We start from the raw sequence: 12718 nt of genomic DNA, 5'->3' as shown, positions 1-12718 counted from the left end.
AATTCACCAGTCACCATTTTAAATCAATGTTTTAAACATTGGTTGTGATGTGGTTTAAAAACATTGCGTAGATTTTTAAATTCTATTTTAGTCCCCCAGAAAAGGGAAATTCACGGATGTTAACTCTGGCTACAATCGACACACGTTTCTAACTACAATTTTACCAGATCTGCCAGAAAATAAAGTGATTGTGTTCAAATTGTATTGAGTCTGCCTCCAGAGAATGGCAATAATATAAGGGACTTTCATTTTGGGTTATCTTTACTGAAAATATTTGCCAAGAGATGTTTCTCTCTGCGATATTCACGATGACTGATGAGAAAAGGTTCCACTATTGCATTTTGCTTGCTTGATATGTTTGTGATGAATTCATTGCAGACACTCCAGGTGCTACAGATAAATCACTCACAATGGCCCTGTTTACGTTGTTCTTCAGTGGGTAGTACCACTGGTGATATTGTGTAACAAGGGGCTCCAACTAAAACTGACTGACACATCTCAATAGGTTGTGTAGGAAAGAGCTGAAGATGCTGGTTTAAATCGAAGATAGACACAAAATGCTGGATTAACTCAGCGGGACAGGCAGCATCCCTGAAGATGACGTTTCGGGTCGAGACCCTTCTTCAGACTTCAAACGTCACCCATTCCTTCTCTCCGGAGATGCTGCCTGTCCCGCTGAGTTACTCCGGCATTTTGTGTCTATCTTCGATGTCAATAGGTTATCAGACAGTCTAACTGAGTGGTAGGTTACAAAATGGTGACCTCCAAGCAGCTAAAAGTCGACATAGCCACATCACAATGTCATAAATGGGAAATAAATGATTTTGGAAGCTTAGAGCGAACAAAAAAGATGCATTTTGAACAAGTTCACGCCCACTTTGTTCCAGCAAGAATAACGTTTAACGGTTGCGACTGTTTCAAAAAGTAATTTTACGTAACCATGGCAATAACCGGATGCTTGTTTCAAATTAAACCCTCCAGTTAAAACTTGGTAACTCTTGGAGAATTCCAGCACAATGCTCAGCTCCTGGCTTGTGGGAATGAAGGGCATTGCAACAATTACAACAGCAAGCTAAGCATCACCTTCTGAGTGATGGTTTAACAAAGTTTTCTTTGGCACTGCTTATAAAAGCAGCATACATCACCAAGTTAGAAGACACGCCTAGATCTGCAGGCAATTGTCAATATATTAATGTTGGAAAGTACCTTCAGAGAAAGAGTAAATATTACACATTATGGGTGGTTCACAATAGGTGCCATGCAATGCTGGTCTGTCTCATATTCCTGTTCTTTCCAATACATACAATTTCATTTGACAAGATACACACACAGTAGGTTTGTTCACAAATGTCTTCCTCTTTCTCCACACTGCCCAGCAAAACTCTTGATATTTATTACAATTCTTTTTTTGTTATTGTTGTTGGTTCAGCACAGTTGGATTCAGTGACCCGGGGATGAGGAAAGAAACATTCAATTAAAGCCACCAATCCTTAAGTTTAAGGTAGACAAAAATGCTGGAGAAACTCAGCGGGCGAGGCAGCGTCTTTGGAGCGAAGGAAATAGGCAACGTTTCGGGTCGAGACCCTTCTTCAGACCCGAAACGTCGCCTATTTCCTTCGCTCCATAGATGATGCCTCGCCCGCTGAGTTTCTCCAGCATTTTCGTCTGCCTTCGATTTTCCAGCATCTGCAGTTCCTTCTTAATCCTTCAGTTTAGATTAGTTTAGTTTATGTCACGTGTACCGAGGTACAGTGAAAAGCTGTGTGATAACCAGTCAGCAGAAAGACAATGCATTATAGCAATCGATCCATTTACGTTGTACAGGTACATGATAAGGGAATAAGAAGATCATAGTTAAAGTAAGAAATGTTGGTGTAGGAATAGAGATTTAAGAGTGTGGAGCAAGTGTAATATGAGTTTGTAATATGATTTTGCATGCTTCTGAGGCTAGCAGCAAATAATCGTCTGTGTAGGGTGCCATCTTGCCATCCATTCTTTGAGTGGTGTAAAATGTTTGGATGTTAAGTGTTAATTATATTTTGACTGTCATGTCCTTTGGAATGGAAATAGTTTCTAAGAAGTACTGTCCAGATTTATGGGTGCGAAAAAAATTGAAGTTTGTAGTTCACATTTATTCACGTTTCTGTGCACTTTATTGGATTTTCACTTTCGAAACCCTGGGAACAGCTGTGTTCATACAATAAAATTGCTTTCCTAATGTCCCGAGGTAATATTTCAGGATGTCAGTCAATTTTGTGTGATATGCAAGGGGCTTTTGGTAATAGCATAAATAAAACTTGCCAAACTGTGTCATTGACTGCTTTAGTTTCCTTCACCAGCTGCATTGCAGCAAGGGTGATTACAGGAAACCAGACTTGGAAAGGATTTCTTCTCTGACTTTAATGGCTAAAACAGTGCTGTGATGTGCAAAACATTATTTTAATCAAACTACGGAGAAATGTGAGTGCTTACTCAGTATGGCACAGTCAAACAGACCAAAGGCACCAGGTAGGTATACTCCTTCACATGCTTAAAGCCCTGTCCCACGGTACGAGTTCATTCCAAGAGCTCTCCCGAGTTTGCCCTGATTCGAACTCGGAGATTTACGGTAATGGCCACTCGTCGGTACTCGGGGCTCTCGTGGACATTTTTCAACATGTTGAAAAATCTTCACTAGTCTTCCCGAGCTTATCTGCCGTTAGCGAGTCTTCCCGAGTACGTGCCGTTAGCGTTACGAGCCGCTAAGAGACGTCCCCGAGCTCCGACGTACCCGCTACGTTCATTCTCCGTGCTTACCACGAGTTTGATTTTTTTTAAACTCGGGAGAGCTCTTGGAATGAACTCGTACCGTGGGACAGGGCTATTAGGTGGCAAATCTCAGCCAAGGTAAAGATGTCAAAGCTAAAATTGTCCCGTTAGTTTCTGCTTGGAGAGGGAAGAATTGGTATTCCTGTCATAACCCAGTGATTTCTCTGCAAAAGATGTGCACAGAATTGGATCAAACCTTACTCCGACATCTGATATCCAAGCATCATTATGAACAGTGGACGGACTCCTTCAAACAAGCTGTCAGTGTGTAAGAAGGAACTGCAGATGCTGGTTTAAACTGAAGATAGACACAAAAAGCTGGAGTAACTCAGCGGGACAGGCAGCATCTCTGGAGAGAAGGAATGGGTGACGTTCGGGTAGAGACCCTTGTTCAGCACCTGGGTGGTGGTACTGAAAATCATAGCCTTCAGGGGAAATGGTAGAGAATTAAAGAGAAGCGTTTAAAAGTCTTGCTTCATGGGGAGAAATGTGGTAGAGCATCTCTGTCACCTGCCGTCTCCCAGCCTAAGTCTTTCCCACCTAAATACTAAGTAATCGAGTTGTGGAGCCATAGATGGACACAAAAAGCTGGAGTAACTCTGCGGGTCAGACAGCATCTCTGGAGAAAAGGAATAGGGGACATTTCGGGTTGAGACCCTTCATCAGAACCATAGAGTTAGTTGTTCACCACAGAAATTAGCTCTCCATCCTGTCGCGTCCATGCGAACCTATTTGCCGAGCTACGCAAATCCCATTGGGTCCCTATAAGCGAGTTCGGTATTACAACTGCACATGCCCAGGTCATGGGTCATTCGGGATAAACATTCTTGCCGGCTGAGCTACTGGGTGTGTACGGACCTGCGTTTCATACGTATTTTCCAGGTTTGCATCTTTGAGGTAAGAAAATACCGCTTTCAAAGCTATTGACTAGGTGTGTTTATGGTTCACCTGCACAAAACTACGATGATTTTGGTGGTTTTATTGCTTTCTGCTTCGGTGGGTGAGCGAGATCGTGACCATGAATAACAACCATTTTTTAAATTGTTTTTGCTTTGGAGGGGTTGGGGGGGGGGGGGGGGCAGAATGAAATGAAATGTATGATTTCTAAAACTATCAATAGATAATAGGAAAAGTATTTGTGGGGTTTTCACCTCATTCTAGTCGCTAAGCAGGCGAGACTTCAGTGAAGTAACTGGCTGGTTAGCCTCATCATAACTGGCAAGATGATTTGACAGCTCGACGATGGACGTGGGAGGCCAGCAGTTTAGTCTTTACGATTCTCCAAGCCACCCATCTTTCAGCTCGCTCATGGGATCGGGAAGTATTTTTTCTCCACATTTCAAGAGTTCCTTGTATTGATCAGCATGACGCCGTTTCTCTTCACTGGCAGCCGGTAGCACAGGCTATTTCATGTACAATGCAGCATACCAATGACCAAGGAGCTCATCGTAGACTTCAGGAAGTCTAGGGGCGGCACGCACACCCCCATCCACATTAACGAGACGGAGGTGGAACGTGTTTCCAGCTTCAGGTTCCTGGGGGTCAACATCTCCGATGACCTCTCCTAGACCCACAATACCTCAACTCTGGTCAAGAAGGCTCACCAGCGTCTCTTCTTCCTGAGGAGACTGAAGAAGGTCCATCTGTCTCCTCAGATTCTGGTGAACGTCTACCGCTGCACCATCGAGAGCATCCTTACCAACTGTATCACAGTATGGTATGGCAACTGCTCTGTCTCCGACCAGAAAGCAGAAAATTGCCCAACGCTTCACCGGTTCCTCACTCCCCTACATTGAGTCTGTCCAAAGCAAGCGTTGTCTGCGAAGGGCGCTCAGCAACGTCAAGGACTGCTCTCACCCCAACCACAGACTGTTTACCCTCCTACCATTCGGGAGGCGTTACAGGTCTCTCCGTTCCCCCCCCCCCCCCCCCCCCCCCCCCGGACACTCCTGCCATCAGGAAAAAATAATTGCACTACTATGACTGTATGCACGTAAATATATTTATTTATTGCTCATATTCTATGTCGCTCTGCTGGGTGAGAAGCTAACTGCATTTCGTTGTCTCTGTATTGTACACTGCACAATGACAATAAAGTTTGAATCTGAATCTGAGGTAAGCAAGAGCAGCGAGTTCGTCTTTTAATCCCGTCTTTTTCAACCCCCTGTCCGCTAAAAAATGCTTCAAAGCTACGACTTTCCATCGCAGAAGATCATCCCGTGCCAAATTGTCGTAGTTTGGGTCAGCTATAACCAACATAAGATTCAAAGAAGACGAAAACCCAGACCACAAATGTACTCACAGTTTAGACAGCGCTGCGTTCGTTTTGTTTTAAATCCCGAATGACCTTTGACAAATCCCATGATTCCTTGCGTTTATTGAGATACCGAACTCACTTATTCTTCTACGATTGTATTGTGAAGCGCCCGCTTGGAGCTCAATATAATTCTACAATACGATGAGGCCCAATTTAATCATGGCATGCCTGGCATGTTCAGCAAGAGGCAGGTATGCAAACTCCAGAGTGAATCATCCCTTAGGCTGGTTTGGCCTCTACTTTGAAATGATGCATGCTTCCTCCTGAAGTCAATTGACTCAGGAATCTAACCTTGTTTCATTCTGCTGCTTTCAATTACATAGCAAGCATACCTATGGCATGCCGTGCTCTGGGAATTTATCCACCCCCACCCCCACCCCCACCCCCACCCCCCACTCCTCACGACCGAAGGTGTTGACTGCACAGCGAGAGGAAGCTGCAGTTCTGTTTAGTTTAATTTAGAGATACAGCGCGGAAACAGGCCCTTCAGCCCGTAAGGCAGCAACTCTACCGCTGCGCCACTGTGCTGTGCCACTGTTGTTCACTTCTCCACCATTACATGAATGTTTCTCAACATAGCAAGTACAATTATGTTCAGATCAAACTTTGCATGCCAGAAAGACGGACTAGCGTTCAAAACCATAGCCCATCCTTTTTATTTTTTTTAATCAAAAAAATGATTCAATTATTAAAAAATAATATTTACACTACAATAAAACAAGCCAGAACCCACCACCATAATACCATACAAACATGTATCCATAATAAAAGACTATACAACTATGATACAATCCTTGTCCAGGATACATTCAACACCCTGCGGAGCCCAGCGGTCCCGGAACTCCCTCAGGGTGCCCGTAGACAGGGCGTATTCCCTTTCTAACCGCACCCGGGCACGGACGTAACCCCGGAAAAGGGGCGGGCAGCCGGCTCGGGTAGAGCCCTCCACCGACTGGCGCCGTGACTCGCGGATGGCCAGCTTGGCCAGGCCCAGGAGCAACCCAACCAGGACATCTTCAGCCCTACCCTCTCCCCTACGCACAGGGTGTCCAAAGATGAGGATGGTGAGTGAAAAATGCAGCTAGAAGGCAAGGAGCAGCCCCTTTAGATATTCAAACAGTGGCTGCAGCCTCACGCACTCCATGTACACGAGGTACACAGATTCTTCCAGCCCGCAACAGTGGCAGGCGGCTGGCGAGTCTGTGAACCGCCATAGAAACAGGTTGCAGGGAACACCTCGGTGCAATACCCTCCACCCCAAGTCCCCAATGTTGAGGGGGAGAATCCCTGCGTGGAGGGACCCCCACCGGGGGCCCCCCTATAGCCCATCCTTTATGGGTCCGGCTATTCTTCCAAAATACTGAAAACATTTCTTAGCTTTTATTGATGTTCCGATATAAAGATTGTTACCGGTTATTGGTCTTCATCAGTCATCACATGATTTATTGTGAGAATAGCCAATGCTATCAGCTTGGTTACGAATCACTTACACTTCACCGAGCTAACTGCTGAAAACTGGAAAAACACAATTCCTGAAAAAATATAAGAAGTACACAGCCCTTACACTACAATGTAATTGTACCTAGACATTAAAAAGGTGGAGTAACTCAGCAACCTTTTCACACACAGAATGGTGCGTTACTCCAGCTTTTTGTGTCTGTGTTTAAACCAGCACCTGCAGTTCCTTCCTACACAGTAAATGTACACCCTCCCCAAAAGCAGATTGTTTGGAAAATTACTCCCTGTGAGTAAACTGCTCAAAGCTATTTGATTTTTCCCCCCTAATTATAGTCAAAAGGCACTTATTGTACATCTTCAATACCATCAGACATGTCAGTAGGATCATGACACATACTCTGAAGTGAAATAAGGACTGCATGACAAGAGAGTAGTTTCGGACAGTGGCCAGCAGAATATTTAGCAGGTTATTAGAAACATAGGAAATAGGAGCAGCAGTAGGCCATTCGGCCCTTCAAGCCTGCACCACCATTCAATATGATCATGGCTGATCATCCAAAATCAGTACCCCCGCTCCTGCTTTCTCCCCATATTCCTTGGCTCCGTTAGCCCGAAGAGCTAAATCTAACTCTCTCTTGAAAACAAATTGGGCCGAAGTGTGTGTTGATATTATGAATGATTAGTTTGCCTGGCTCTTTTTTGTCTGGCAGAGGCATGATGGAGTAAATGGTCCTCCACTCTGATGTAAGTTTTCAACGACTCCACGGAGCAAGGGGACGCGAATGGCAGAGTTCACGTCCAACTCGGCGATCAAATTAGCAAAAAATGCAGATGTCTATGAATGAAACACACTCAGTTCCTGATTTAACTTGCTCCTGACACTGTTGCTGATATGCTGAGGTGGATGTTATTTCTAATTCATTGCTTCAGACCATTCTAGGTGTCTGTCTGTCTGTCTGTCTGTCTGTCTGTCTGTCTGTCTGTCTGTCTGTCTGTCTGTCTGTCTGTCTGTCTGTCTGTCTGTCTGTCTGTCTCTCCCTCTCTCTCTTTCCTCCTCTCTCTCCCTCTCCCTCTTTCTCTCTCTCTCTCTCTCTTTTTTTCCCATTCCAAGGACTTTATTCCACAATTGAATATTACGGTGTACCAAAAGTACATAAACGTTGAATGGTCACAATACATCAAGCAGTCATTATAATACAATGGTGCAATCTTTATTTACAATGGTCTCGACCCCTCGCGGCGACCAGCGTTGACGGAAGGCCTCCCGAGTCCCCCATTGACACCGCGTCTTCCCTCTCCAGGGACACTCGAGCACGGACATAGGCCCAGAAGAGGAGCAGGCGGCCGACTCTGGCGTGACCATCGACCGCCCGCTGCCTGGATCCGTGAATGGCCATCTTGGCCGGGCCCAGGAGCAAACCGGCAGGGAAATCCCACCTTCCCTATCGGCTCTCCCCACTCCCTGCCCTGTGCCCAAACACCAGGATCATGGGACTAAAATGCAACCAGAACTTGAGGAATAACCCCTTCAGATATTGGTACAGGGGCAGCAACCTCACACACTCCATATACACGTGGAACACGGTCTCTTCCTCGCTGCAGAAGTTACAGGTGGCTGGCGAGTCCGTGAACCGACTCAAAAGTTTATTACACACCACGGCTCTGTGCAATACTCTCCACCCCAGGTCCCCAATGTAAAGGGGAATGACTCCCTTGTAGAGAGACCTCCACTGGGGACCGCCCCCGCCTTCAGGTTGTAACACGGACCGCCAAGGCGTGCCCGGACGGAAGACGAAGGCAAGGAGGTACAGAATGTGCAGGAGCATTTTGTACAGTATGCGTCTCCCCGCATCACGAAACGGCACGCTGGTCATCTCGGGAAAGGTGGCTCATGTTGCGTGGAGCCGGCGCCCGAGAGATATCCAGGAGCCTGGGCCCGATGAGCAAATCCGACGGAGCGGGGGTACGCTCAGTCAGAACCACTCCAAGCACACGCCTCTCCTTGATACCCGCCATGACAGGGTGAGGACCGCCCCCCCCCCCTCACAGTTACAACACCCCCCTCCCCCTGAGGAGAAACACGCTGGCTGAAGACGACCAAATTCCTCACTCTCAACACATCGATAGAAACTAGGGAGACCCCGTGTGGAGGGTCGACTGATGCCCGCCACCCGGAGCCGCGAAACCCCCCTTAGGCAAAGGCCCCGGCGGAAACAATACGTGGCCAGAGCGTGCCATCTGGGAGGGTGCTCCACGTAAAAATTCCTCCGCAGAGTCCTGAGATGGGGAGCCGCCACCTGGGTACACACGCATACCAAGGACTGGCCACTCTCCTCTAACGGGAGACTCAGGACTGCTGCGCCCTCCCTCTCTCTCTCTCTCTCTCTCTCCCTCTCTCTCTCCCCCCCTCTCCCCCTCTCCTCTCTCTCTACCTCTCTCTCTCTCTCTCTCTCTCTCACTCACTCTCTCTCTCTCTCTCTCTCCTATCTCTCCTCTCTCATCTCTCTCTCATCTCTCCTCTCTCTCTCTCTCTCTTCTCTCTCTCCTCTCTCTCTCTCTCCTCTCTCTCTCTCCTCTCCTCTCCTCTCTCTCTCTCTCTCTCCTCCTCCTCTCCCTCTCCCTCTCTCTCTCCATCTCTCTCTCTCCCTCTCTCCTCTCTTCCTCACTCTCCTCTCCCTCTCTCTCTCTCCTCTCCTCTTCTCCTCGATCCCTCTCTTCTCTTCTTCCTCTCCTCTCACACCTCGTCTTTCTCCCATCTTTCCTCTCTCTCTCTCTCTCCCTCTCCTCCTCTCTCCTCTTCTCCCCTCCTCCCTCTCTCCTCTCCTCTCCTCTCCTCTCTCTCTTCCTTCTCTCTCCTTCCTCTCTATCTCTTCTTCCCCTCTCTATCTTATCTTTCCCTCTCTCTCTTTATCTTTCCCTCTCTCTCCCTTCCTCCGTCTCTCACTCTCCCTCTCTCTCTCTCCCTCTATCTTGTGCGCACCAGACATACATGCAGGCCAACCGGTACACAGATGCAGGGAATGAAACCCCTTGAGATCTGTGCATACTTACAAAGGAAATGCTTCAGTACAACAGTAACACTTCCAATGAAATATGTTTCATAAGGGGTCTATTTTTATTTAAACTGGCACTGCAATGCTTCAAGAACCAATCTTGTCACAGCAACCATCCTCTAAATCTGAACCCACTCCAACGTACCAATCAGAATTAGAATGGTTAACATTTCTGAAGCCTGACAGAAACTACTCATAATGTCTTCCAGCTTGCTGCCTATTTTATTTCACATTTTCCAGTTTGCAGCCTCACTCTGGACGGTTAACGTACAGTGGCAGCATCGCATGCGTTCGGTCACACTGAGCATCCAAAATTACGCCCATCCTCTTTCATGCGTCGTTCCGCCCTTGCCAACGCTTCGGTGCCCGTCGGATGCCAATTTAAACCAGATTCTGCTGCAATTTGGCCGAAGAAAGATCTGCCAAAGTATTTTCGAACAGAATAACATGAACAAATATGGTGGCAGCTGATAATGTGGTTCAATTTGACGTGCTGAGAGCAATGAGCAACAGCCTGATTCCTTTTTTTTGCCTAATGCTTCGCACTGCGTGTTATCAACACTTCACAGACTGGGAGCTGCGGATGGGTGATGAATAGTAGGAGCCTTGCTATGGAATATTTCTTTCAATACGTGTGAGAAACAACAGAATTTGATTGTTTGAAATTAAAAAAAAACAAACAAATTATTAAAAATAAAAAGTAATGTTGGACTTGCACTTGATACGGCCACTTGTATTCAGCTGATTTGGGATTATCTCCAGAAAGATTACAGGATTTCAGGCATGGTGGCACAATGGTTAGCACTGCTGCATCTCATGGCTCCAAAGACATACAGCGTCAGAGTCCCAGGTTCGATCCTGACGCGGGTGCTCTCTGTACGGTGTTTGTACATTTTCCCGTGACCGCTTGGGTTTTCCCCTTGTGCTCCGGTTTCCTCTGACGTCTCCAAAGACGTACAGGTTTGTAGGTTAATTGGCTTCGGTAAAGATTTGTAAGTTGTCCCCAGTGCTATTGTGCGGGTATCGCTGGTCGGCGCGGACTCGGAGGACCAAAGAGCCTGTTTCCGCGCGGGTGCTCTGAACCATACTGAACTCAACTTCGTGTCAATTCCCAACCTTGCGTGCTATTTTGTGTGGAGTTTCGCAAAGTCTCCCCATGGCCATGTGGGCTTCCTCCCGCAATCCAAAGTTGTGCAAGCAGAGATAAGATGGTGAGTGAGAGCAGATGTGGAGTGAGTGGGTATTTGTGAAAACACAGGGAAATGTAATTGGTTTCTGAGCAGACATAGACTCAGTGGACCAAGTGGCCTCTCTCAATGCTACCAGGGAATAGTAAATAGACATTTACTACTAAATTTGAATACAATACAATACAATACAATACATCTAGGATGAAAGTGTTTGTGCATGCTAATTTAGCCCTTTTTAAATTATTTTTCTTATCCTGGCCTGGGGCTCTAAAGATACTGTTATCCCCTTTGCTCCAAGAAAAACAAGCCTAGCCGATCCAATCTCACCCCATAACTAAACTAAACTAAATTTTGCGGCACGATGGCGCAGCGGTAGAGTTGCTGCCTAATGACCCTGTCCCACTTAGGAAACCTGAACGGAAACCGCTGGAGACTTTGTGCCCCACCCAAGGTTTCCGTGCTGTTCCCGGAGGTTTTTGTCAGTCTCCCTAATGGTCGAAAGTGGTTTCCGCTTCTTCTATGTTCCGGCGATTATTTCAAAAAATTCAAAACCGGCCGCGATTAAAAATAGGTTGCAGTTTTAAAAAACGGTAATTTTTTAGTCGAAGCCGGTTGCGATGCTAGTTGAAGGTGGTTGCCGGAGGTTGCAGGAAGGTTGCCGGAGGTTGCAGGTGGTTGCCGGAGGTTGCAGGTGGTTGCCGGAGGTTGCAGGTGGTTGCCGGAGGTTGCAGGTAGTGGAAGGTAAGATCTTCCACTACCTGCAAACTCCGGCAACCACCTTCAACTAGCATCGCAACCGGCTTCGACTAAAACATTACCGATTTTTAAAACGGCAACCTATTTTTAGTCGCGGCCGGTTTTGAATTTTTTGAAATAATCGCCGGAACATAGAAGAAGCGGAAACCACTTTCGACCATTAGGGAGACTGACAAAAACCTCCGGGAACCTTTGGGAACCGCACGGAAACCTTGGGTGGGGCGCAAAGTCTGCAGAGGTTTCCGTTCAGGTTTCCTAAGTGGAACAGGGGAATAACAGCACTTGCAGCGCCAGAGACTGGGATCGATCCTGGTCACGGGTGCTGCCTGTACGGAGTTTGTACGTCCTCCACGTAACCTGCGTGGGTTTTCTCCAAGAACTTCGGGTTCCTCCCGCACTGTGAAGCCGTACAGTTTTGTAGGATAATTGGCTTGGTGTACGTGTAAAAATTGTGCCTAGTTTTGGATAGTGTTAACGTGCGGCGATCGCTGGTCGGCGTGGACTCGGTGGGCGGAAGGGCCTGTTTCCGCGCGGCATCTCTAAACTAAACTGTCCAATCCAGACATAATCCTGGTGAATCTCCTTTGCACAAGCTCCAATGCAATCACGCCCTTTCCATGACTATGGTGGCCAGAATGGCTCACGATATTTCAAATGCAGTCTACTCAGTGTTTAGTGAGGTTGCAATATGAAGTCCAAACTTCGATATTCTCAGCTTCAATCTATGACGGCAAGTATGCCACATGCTGTATGTCCTCTGCACCACCCTATCTACCTGTGTTGCTACATTCAGGGAACTATAACTTGAGCCTCAAGGTTCCTCTGTTCATAACTTTTCATTGGCACCCTACCATTCACTGCATGTGTCTCACCCATATTCGAGTTGTCAAAATGCATCACGTCACACTTGCCATTTAATTTGCCTCTGTTCCGCATAACATTCCATCTGAGTCTGAGGAAAAGTCCCGACTCGAAACGTCGTCTATCCATTTCTTCCAGAGATGCTGCCTGACCCGCTGAGTTCCTCCAGCACTTAGTGTTTCGCTTAAGGCTCCAGCGTCTATGGTTCCTGTGATTCCATCTGCTCCATATCTTAAAAAGCCTCCCTCATTAACACCAATGTTTGTGTCATCCAT

Source organism: Amblyraja radiata, chromosome 2 (assembly GCF_010909765.2).
Source record: "Amblyraja radiata isolate CabotCenter1 chromosome 2, sAmbRad1.1.pri, whole genome shotgun sequence".
Lineage (NCBI taxonomy): Eukaryota > Metazoa > Chordata > Chondrichthyes > Rajiformes > Rajidae > Amblyraja > Amblyraja radiata.
Note: the sequence above shows the minus strand (reverse complement) of the source record.